This window comes from Aedes albopictus, chromosome 2 (genome assembly GCF_035046485.1).
Source record: "Aedes albopictus strain Foshan chromosome 2, AalbF5, whole genome shotgun sequence".
Taxonomy (NCBI): Eukaryota; Metazoa; Arthropoda; class Insecta; order Diptera; family Culicidae; genus Aedes; species Aedes albopictus.
In genome coordinates this window covers 428,883,970-428,895,362 of record NC_085137.1, presented here as the reverse complement: position 1 = coordinate 428,895,362, position 11,393 = coordinate 428,883,970, and positions in this window count along the sequence as shown.

Sequence of the window (11,393 nt, the reverse complement as noted above, 5' to 3'; positions counted from 1 at the left end):
TCCGCTAAGTGCAACAATTTTGCAGTTATCGCACCGCTATCCGTAAAAACGAAATGTCAATAGCGATGCGATGTTTTTCGCATGCACTTTTCTTGCAGTGTTATGTTTTCTGAATGCACTTTGACTGCATTCTGCAGCAACTGACAGTTATGTGACGCATGTCAGTTGTTGCAGTTATCGAATTTCATTCGCTAAGTGAAACGTAAACATGTTGCAGTTATCGAACGAACAAATTTTTCTGTATGTCCAAGGCTAATTCTTCGCACAATTTCCAAAAAAATTTCCACATAAAATAAAAAACCAGCCAATCAAATTTCTACAAAAAGTGCCGAAGCAGTTTTCGGAGAAAATACCACAGCACGGACTGTGGTACAGTAGACGTTCGATTAACTGCAACATGTTTACGTTTCACTTAGCGAATGAAATTCGATAACTGCAACAACTGACAGACGTCACATAACTGTCAGTTGCTGCAGAATGCAACCAATGTGTATACGGAAAACATCGCACTGCAACAAAAGTGCACGCGAAAAACATCGCATCGCTGTTGACATTTCGTTTTGACGGATAGCGGTGCGATAACTGCAAAATTGTTGCACTTAGCGGACTTGCAGTTAAAAAGCATTGCAGTTAAAGCGTTTGCACCGAGCGAACGTCTACTGTATTTGTTAGACGGAACGGATGGGAGATCTGGGAGTCACCGTTGGGTCGGTGATGCGATCCATGGATAGGAGTTATAGTGTTCGTAAGGTTGTAGGTTGTGTGGTGAATATGAAGGTCAAGCGGCACAGTTCGCTTTGGTTACATTACTTGCAGGCGTTATATACACTGTGCTGTAGACGTGGGAAGGAAGGGAAACGACTTTTTCAATTCGTTTCTGGTTCTAGCGATGACTATGAACATATGAATATACATGAGAGTTGTACATGTAGTGAAGAGAGTTGTATATGTAGTGAAGAAAGAAAGAGAAAGTCTGCATACGAATCAGAAGCGGAAGCCACCAGACCACCAAGCCCGTCACACTATAGAAATTATTTCAATAAAATTGAGTATTAAAAAAAAAGAATTGCCGAAAGAATTTCAGAGGCTTTGCTGTTGAGATTCCAATAAAAAATTTTGTTCAAATTACAATGGAACTACCGATGAAATTCTCAAAAAAAAACTTGCCAGAAATTCTCAAAAAAATGGCTGAACCAATATAAAAAAAAAACTACCGAAGTAATTCCAAAAGAAAATGACGATGAGTCTTATAAATATAACCACCTCCATTGTGGTACGTATGTACGAAGAGCGAGTGCGATTTGTTTATACAGTGTCGGACAAAACAATAAGACCACCGGTCTTATTTCATACAACATTCAAGTTTGACGGTATGGTACTCGGTTTCTAGTAAACCGACTTGGCTGAAATTTTGTCAGCCGACATGGAATTACGTGAATTTTTATTTGTATTGAATTGATTGATTCACTACATCAAAAGTTACAGATAAACGACAATAACACCAGTTTTGTGTGATGGTTATTTGTGGTCAATTCAATAAAAATTTCCCCAAGTTTAAATGGTATCCTTAATTTGGGTACTAGTTTATCAATCATCAAGCATTATATACTCTTTGGTAATGGCAATCTGGTCCTATTATTTTGTCGTATCGTATATCTGTTACTTTTGATGTAGTGAACAGAACTCAGTCAATTAGCTACAAATCATACACAGAAAAAATATGTAATTAAAATTCAGCGAGAAATCATGCACGTAAAGGGAATGCTAGAGTTCGTGCATTTTTACAAGAGATATATTGTAAAATTACATTACCATCGTGTGAATTTCCGCCAACAATCGCGTAAACCATCATGGACTTCAACCAGTTACGTGACTATTAGCGGAAATTTACACGATTGTAACGTAATTTTACATGATATCTCATGTAAATGTGCACTAACTCTAGCATTCCCTTTATGTGCATGATTTCTCGCTGAATTTTACATGAATATTTTTTTCTGTGTAATTCACGTAACTTTATGGTGACTATCAAAATTTAAGCAAAATCGGTTCACCAGAAATCGAGCAACACATCGTCAAACTCGGCCATTTTGTATGAAAAATGGCTGGTGGTCTTATTGTTCTATCCGACACGGCAGAATATGTATATAAAATTGTTTAATATGTTATGTTTAATATTCGTGCGTTCTTTGTGTTATAGGTTTTATTTTAACATGTAAATATTTCCTTAATTTCAATGCTCATTTATAGGGTTCTGGCATAATAGAGGCATTTTGATTGCCAACGGCCTGAAATTTCGTGCAGCGGTTAAGTACTAGTGATGGCACGAACTTCAAGTTATATAGAGCTCTAGTAATTAAAACCGAATCGGGCGCCCGAATAGGATTAGTTTTCTCAGACAAAAACAAGCTATGAAAGCAGCAGCAATGACTGTCATCTAAAAGGCTAACTGTCATTCAAAACACAATTCCAGGATGACGTATGGACCCAAACCAATTTATGAAACCTCGTCACCCTGTGATCGGAGTTTGTTACCTATTAGGGTAGCAGGGCACATTTATGTTTTGTGTTGTGCTGCGTCAATTTGTGATGACTCTTATTCGTGCATTTGTAAGGTTCTGTGAGTCGTGATATGTTAATGTTTTGTAATAATTAATTTTCTTTTATTTTTGAATTTATCGTTTGAATATTCGCTAGTTTATCATGCTTTCATCTATCGAAAGGTGTTTCAGGTCTGAACGCTATTAATTTGATGATAGAACTTACGTGAAACAGACCTAACTGTTTATGGTATCAATTGACAGATTTTTGACGTCCGCTAGTTGTTGAAATCAGCAAATTGAAAATAGTTGCGTGCAGTGTCAGAATGTTGTTCTTATTGCTGTACCTATTGTTGCTGTAAAGAAGTGTCTCCAAAGGTTTATTGCTATAACAGTCATCTATTTTCAAACACATAAGTACAATACTTAATTATTCGAAAGTTTACAGTTTGTAAACAAAATTGTATGCATGAATATCTTGCCTTTTCTCTTTCCCTAAGTACGTTGCAAACATTATTTGCTCTGCCAACGAACTGTACTCGCCGGAGGTGTGAATTCATAAAACAAATTATTTACCATTTCGCCGTAATTTCTTTTATCTGCTTGTGCCCGTCCACCATGTTCGAAGCGGGTTCGATGGCACCACAAAAGGCATTTGAGGAATTGTATTTACTTTTGCACAGTATGTACCTACCATCGCTTCAGCAGGCAGATTCTTGAGAAAGTATGCACTTGAGCCGCTTGAAAAGCGACTTTGTTTGTGGGATTGGATTGTTTGTGTTTGAATCCCATTTATGACCTTTATCAAGTGTGTTCCCGCTCGAACGCAAATTCTATGACTAAACGTCATCCGAAGCTAGAGATCGACAGTTGAAGGTAGAAAATTGCAATTGCAAAAGTCAGAGATTGTTCATGCCGATTTCGAATAAGTTTCAAAACTTCGATTACAATCTTGCATGTTTTTATTTTCTACCTTCTATATTCAATCTTTTATTCTCTAACTTTTATTTTCTTTCGTCTATTTTCTATCTCCTCTTCTACCTTCTATTTTACTTATTCTGCCTTTTGATTTTTCTTCTATCTCCTATCTTTCTTTATTTGCAAGATCTTCTATTTTATTTATTCTATCTTCTGTCGTCTGTTTTCTCTCTTTTTCTTTTATCTATCTTCTATTTCAATAGTTTTATAATTTATTTTAATCCTTAATATATATATTTTTTATCTTGTTTCATTCCTATCTTCTAAGGCCTACTTCTTTCTTCTTCAGTGCTATTCTATTGTTCTTAATATTTTTTCTGTTTTTGTTAGTATTGAACATCTTTAAATTTTAAACACAGACGTCATTGAAACTGAAAAATCGCCTATTTAATTTGGTATTCATCCTTCTACCGGATCCACCCGTCGAACAATCGGTAGCATAAACTTCATTATTTCCCATAAAGGCATTATTACCGCTTTTAATGATTGAAACATTATATCGTCGATAAATCAAGTCGTAGTGACTTGATACTACTGACTAGCTGCTACAGAACGCCCGAAAAAAATCCAGTTAATTTAATCCGGAATTCCACTCACGTCCTCACCGATATCACACGATGGTCCCCATGACACGACGGGTGTGGTGTGTGGTGGTGGCTCTTGTTGCTCTTACTCACGATCCATAAGAGCTCAGCTCAGACCGACCGGCGGTCAGCCGCAACTGCGCGAAAGGCCGCGAGACGCCGCAAGTCACCGTTCGCCGAATTATTATTGTGCTGCTAGCGGATAAATAACAAAGCATGGAAACCTCCCGCGAAGCTGAGTGGAGCAGGAGAGGTAAGCACACTCAGGTATTCGCAACCTCTTATGATCCTGATGGAGTGTTACTTATTTCGGAGCCGAAAGTAAAAGAGCATGGGAGCATAATCCGACCGTGAATGGCCTTCAACCTCACCACACCGTAGCAATACTGACCGGCCAACCGGTTGCGGGTAACGACTAGCCAAACATGGGACGATGAATGGTCTTCTGGCCAATATTATCGGTGGTGAGTCGTGAGAATCGGGTCTGAAATGAATTTCGCCCGCTCTCGTTGAGAGAAAAAGCAGTGCTTTCTCATTTTACAGTTATTACTCTAGATGCACGCTCAGTCTATTTCACATAGATGATTGAGGTGAGATAGAAAAGAAAGACAAAAAATAAAGTGAAATGAAACAAAAATAAAAGAAATGATAGAAGATAGAAAGTAAAAACAAGAAAATAGTAGAAAAAAGGCAAAAAGAAGAAAAAACGGAAGATAAAATAAAGTTGAAAGCAGACAGAAAAGTAGATAGAAGATAGAAGATAGAAGATAGAAGATAGAAGATAGAAGATAGAAGATAGAAGATAGAAGATAGAAGATAGAAGATAGAAGATAGAAGATAGAAGATAGAAGATAGAAGATAGAAGATAGAAGATAGAAGATAGAAGATAGAAGATAGAAGATAGAAGATAGAAGATAGAAGATAGAAGATAGAAGATAGAAGATAGAAGATAGAAGATAGAAGATAGAAGATAGAAGATAGAAGATAGAAGATAGAAGATAGAAGATAGAAGATAGAAGATAGAAGATAGAAGATAGAAGATAGAAGATAGAAGATAGAAGATAGAAGATAGAAGATAGAAGATAGAAGATAGAAGATAGAAGATAGAAGATAGAAGATAGAAGATAGAAGATAGAAGATAGAAGATAGAAGATAGAAGATAGAAGATAGAAGATAGAAGATAGAAGATAGAAGATAGAAGATAGAAGATAGAAGATAGAAGATAGAAGATAGAAGATAGAAGATAGAAGATAGAAGATAGAAGATAGAAGATAGAAGATAGAAGATAGAACATAGAAGATAGAACACAGAAGAAGGAAATGAAAGTTCAAAAATAACTGTCAGAATTATGTATTTTCAGTTTAGCGTGTACAGGAAGACCTCTCTCTCAGTTTAGTTTCTCAGAGAGAAGTTACCCCAATTTCTCAGAAGGATGCTTCATGTTTACATTGAATGAACTTTTGCATCTCTGTTATGGATAACTCCGTGTCTCTTGGGCAAAATTCAAAAAGTCGTTTTATTCCCTGCCTAAGCCCATTTTTCATTCGATGCCTAACAAGTTTTGACACTCGTAGACTGTGATTGAAGCAGGAGCTGAATTTGTTTGCACGATTCGCTCTGTTTTTGTTACTTTTGGATATCTTTTTCAGTTCTCTCTTATGGCTGCTTACTACCTATTATGTTACCGTCCCGTCCCGTCCGATGTTATTCTTCCCACACAATGCTTTTTCTTCATGGCCGGCCGGATAGTGGCGTGACTACCGCTTTGCTTCGCTAAATTCGTTCACGCGTCTGGAATTCACAAACCCCTCCGCCCTCCAAACTCGGATGGATCGGTGGGAATGATGGATGGGTGACAGGTTGTTTAGAATTGTAATTTGATGATGGGGCAGCAAAACAAAAACTGATTTCATCGAGTCCAGCATGGACTGCAGGCGATGAAACTGTTGGCCAACCCGAATGGAAGATAAGTACAAAATAATAGAGATTTTTTACCTTAAAATAAAATTTCACATTGATTATTTTTAAAACAGAGTTAAAAACTTTAACGACCCTTGAAGAAGGACCAAATCAACGGTTGAAACGTCGGTAAAGAAACATGAATGTTTTCGAGTGCAGGACTGAGAAAGCCATTCACAGTTGGCAGCTGAAATGCATTCGAAAAACAAAGATATCGTTTTTTGAATAACACATAGATAGATATAGATTGAATTGCAGGTTTGAGATTATCAACCGAAGAATCTGGTAATTCAACCAAGTGCCATCAAAATCCAGGATGAATCGGGCAGACAACGGATTCGAAGAATACTAATAATGGTGTGCCTGAACGTTGACCAAGTGTATCCTTTGGAGTTTACCCTTCCACTAACAACACCCAAATTCCCGTGACACCTAGGCCTGAGAGATCGTAGAGTTGTCTACATTTTTCATAGGTGTCCAAAACTAACCATCCTTTCCCATTCCTCAGCAGTCGCAAGGACGTGGCCAGGACAGTGCTCGACCATTGGAGGATTGCGTCAGTCTTGTCTAAGAGTCAGAGATTAGTCCCAAATCTTTGTGCTTTGGTTCGGACGGGAAGGAGGCAACCCTCATAACATCGGTCTAGGACTGTACCACCTACGAATTTGTGCGACTCGCTTAATGCTAATGCTAATGCTAATGCTAACACATAGATAGATATAGATTATGGCACCATAACTTCAGAAATTTACAACTTCATTGTTACGCTGCATTGCTTTTTAACTAAAAGACCTCTGATTGCAACAGTTTCGCAGTTGTTGCACTGCTATCCGCCAAAGTAAAACGACAACAGCGATGCGACGTTTTTCATGTGCAGCTTTACCACAGGCTGTCTGTGCCTTTACTGCAATGCGATGCTTTTTAAATTCACATTGCTGCATTTTGAAGCAACTGACAGTTCTTTGACGACTGTCAGTTGTTTCACTTGCATATTCCATTCGATAAGTGAAACGTAAACATGCTGCAGTTATCAAACGTCTACTGTATTACTACTGACATATCTTTGACATATGTCAAGTTAGTAGTTCCAGTTATCGAACGTCTACTGTTGCAGTATTTATCTTTTGTTTCGCAGAAATCAAAACCAAATATGATTTGAAGTTTTGTTTGTTTTGTTACTAGTTTGTTATTCATCACTACCCGAGAAGAGTGGCCAGCAGAGCAGCAAAACGAATCGTGTTGCAGCCCTCACTCAATCCATAACATAACTGAGCTGTAATCATCGCCAATCGCATCAAGTTGGATTTACTTGACGTAGATATGTATAGTAGGTGAAGAGGGATTGGTGTGGTCTTACCCAGTATCCACTGACACGACTGTTTCGATATTGTTATGACTGAGAGAAGTGGGGAGATTGAAAATAAAGGAGCCATGCAAATCGATACTTTGCGGCAGCGTGGATAGGTTCACGCGTGTTTGAATAAACGATTGTGCCATCCGTGTAGTCAGTTATTTACTGTGGAATATCAGATGGTGATGTTTCTGTTATTATTTTTTTTTGCGCTGGATAATCGTTTTGGGGTTGATCGATTTGCGTGGAAAGAATGCAGACATACGGAAGTTACTTGCTTGCTTTGTTTTAGCCGTTTTGGCAGGATTGAGAGAACGATGCCTGCTTTGATTGACAGCCAAAGGTACGGTTTTCAGAACTGGCCTTTCCTGTTACAATTTTTTTCTTACTTTCTTGGCGCATTTTATTCAATATTTAGAGCACGCATTTCAAATTGAACGGCTATATTTGAATTACAAAGTAATTTGCCATTGAAAAAATAATAAGGAACTATTGTATAACCCCTATTGGAGTAATGATTATTTCGATTAAGTTCAGCACAAATTATACCCCTGTTTGCAACGATTAATACGAACCGAGACTAACGGCAACGACCCCAGCGAACAAAAATGACTTGCGATTGGAAACTCGGTACGTGGAACTGTCGATCTCTCAACTTCATTGGGAGCACCCGCATACTCGCCGATCTACTGAAGGATCGCGGGTTCGGCATCGTAGCGCTGCAGGAGGTGTGTTGGACAGGATCCATGGTGCGAACGTTTAGAGGTAATCATACCATCTACCAAAGTTGCGGCAAAATACGCGAGCTGGGAACAGCTTGCATCGTGATGGGTGATATGCAGAGGCGCGTGATCGGTTGGTGGCCGATCGACGAAAGAAGCACTGATGATGCCAAAAACGGATATTACGCGCAGCTCGATCACGAGTACGACCGCTGCCCAAGCCACGACGTCAAGATCATCATAGGCGACCTAAACGGTCAGGTTGGCCAGAAGAAGGAATTCAGACCGATAAGTGGAAAGTTCAGCCCCACAAACAAGAACGGCCTACGACTCATTGATTTCGTCACCTTTAAAAACATGGCCATACGTAGCATCTTTTTCCAACACAGCCTCCCTTATCGTTACATCTGGAGATCACCACAGCAAACGGAATCTCAAATCGACCACGTTCGGCACTTCTCCGACATTATCGACGACAGGACCTAACGTGGCGCTACACGCTCAGAAAACCGTTCTGATAAACGTGAACAAACAATCGCGAATATGAGAACAAGCAAATATACACCGTAAACTGGAACTAGTTCCAGCTGTCAATATGGGCGTTCTCGATACCGTGACATCTAGTTCACGGTGTACATTTCTTATTGTTGTTATCGTTGCTATGCATAGTTCCCGTTTGTTCTCGTTGCCGTGATTGGAAGTTCACGTATATGGGAACGGATTTTTTTGCGTGTACCTGGCGCTATCTGGCGATTGTCAAACTGCGCTCAAACTGTACCGTCATCAATAATGTACGGTACCGGCGACCGCTATGGTACAACCTTGAGTGACTGAAGCAACTGGAGAACAATAAAAGCAGCCATCAATGACGCAGCGGATAACACCATCGGGTACGTGGAAAGGAGTCGACGAAACGAATGGTTCAACGAGCAGTGCAGAGTGATTTTGGTTGAGAAGAACTCAGCACGGGTGGTAGTGCTGCAGTAAGGAACCCGGCAGATCGTGAAACGTTACAAACAGAAGCGGAAACAACAGACCCGTTTCTTTTGGGGGAGAAAGCGCCACCTGAAAAAAGCGGAGTGCAAGGAAATGGAACTGCTGTACCGTTCCCATGAAATACGGAAGTTCTACAAGAAGCTCAACGCATCCCACATGGGCTTCGTGCCGCGATCCGAAATATGCAGGGATAAGCACGGAGGCCTTTTGACGGACGGACATGAGATGATCAAAAGGTGGAAGCAGCACTTCGACGAGTACCTGAATGGCGTGGAGGACGTAGGCACGGGAGACCACGACAACGGAGGAAACGACGACACTAGTGTAGCGGAGGACTTAAATGAACCAACTCCCACGCTGTGGGAAGTTAAGGATGCCATTCATCAGCTCAAAACTAACAAAGTAGCTGGTAAGGATGGTATTGTAGCTGAACTTATCAAGATGGGCCCAAAAAAGTTGGCCACCTGTCTGCACCGGCTGATAGTCAGGATCTGGGAAACCGAACAGCTACCGGAGGAGTGGAAGGAAGGGGTGTTCTGCCCCATTCACAAGAAAGGCGGCCATTAGGAATGTGAGAACTTCAGAGCAATCACCATTTTGAATGCTGCCTACAAAGTGTTATCATAGATCATCTTCCGTCGTCTGTCACCTAAAACAAATGAGTTCGTGGGAAGTTACCAAGCCGGCTTCATCGACGGCCGGTCGACACCGGACCAGATCTTCACCGTACAGCAAATCCTCCAGAAATGCCGTGAATACCAGGTCCCAACGCATCATCTGTGCATCGACTTCAAAGCGGCATACGACAGTATCAACCGCACATAACTATGGGAAATCATGGACGGTGTGCAAAACTTCGTGCGGATTTCGGTGAACTACCCAGTTCATTCGAATCTCGTCGAGGACTGCGACAAGGTGACGGACTCTCATGCATACTCTTCAGCATCACTGCGACGAACCGGGATCAACAGCCGTGGTACGAGTTACACAAAATCCTGTCAATTTGTGTGCTTTGCGGACGACATAGACATTATCGCCAGAACATTTGGAACGGTGGCAGAACTGTACACCCGCCTGAAAAGCGAAGCAGCAAAGATAGGATTGTTGGTGAATGCGTCCAAAAAAAAGTACTTGCCGTACGGAACACGACCGGCTCCGTCTAGGTAGCAATGTAACGAGTGTTTGGCGTTTTGTGGCCTTGTTGTTTACGATTCGGACTTGCCTGTTTTTCTTGAATGGTTTGATTTAATGGGAAAATGCGCTAAATTATGACTTGATGGCGACACGAGGCAGCCCTCCAAGAAATCCTTCACGGTTTTTCTACAAATTGGTGCCAGAACTCCTCCACGAGTTTCTTGTGGGATTCTTAGGGAGATCAGAATCTTTCGGGGGTTTATTTAGGATTCTTTCAGAAGTTCTTTCTGTGGTTTTTTCAGGAGATTCTTCTGAGATTTGTCTGGAATTCCTTCACGAGCTCTTGTCAGGATTCGTACAGATATTTTTTCAGAGTTTTCTTAAGAAATACTTTCTGAGATTACCTCAGAAGTTCCTTGATTCCTTCTGAAATTTTTCTCGACATTAATTCCGAGATTACTCCAAGAGTTTCTCCTAGGAATACCCCAACATTTTTTTTTCTTGAGATCACTCCGGAACTACTTCCGTGGTTTCTCCACAAATTTCTTTTAGGATCCCTCTAGGATTTCTTTCTGTGGTTCCAATAGACATAAATATATTAGACTTTCAATGGCGCATCAACCCTTGTTGCATACGTGGGACCACGCATAACTTGCGAATGGAAGGTCCGATTTTGGTCGTCTTAGTTTTGTTCTGTTAGTTTTCACCCAAAAGAAGGTTTATGAGGCCTAAAACATGGACAAATTGAGAGTTTTCGAAAATATATTTTCTATACCTTTTTCACCGGGGACATGGGCTTGGCTAGAAATTTGAAACGTCAAAAAACGCAGTAGGCAAGTCGAAGTTTGCCGGGTACAGCTAGTTTCACATAAATGAGTAAGGTCAGCTGCTAAGCGGTGCGCTCTCGCTGAATGTTTATCTCAACATGCAAAGTTGAAAAATACGATTTGACACTTTAAGTACCATCGAGCCACATCTTTCGAAAATCAAGGCTACTATGGATGAAACATCCTAGTCACAACCACAGTATGGGGAAACAGCGCCTCTAGCGTTCTATACTTGTACTTCTATTGTGATTCCTCAGTAAACTCCATCTGAGATTGTCTTCGGAAGTTCCCTCTGAAACCTT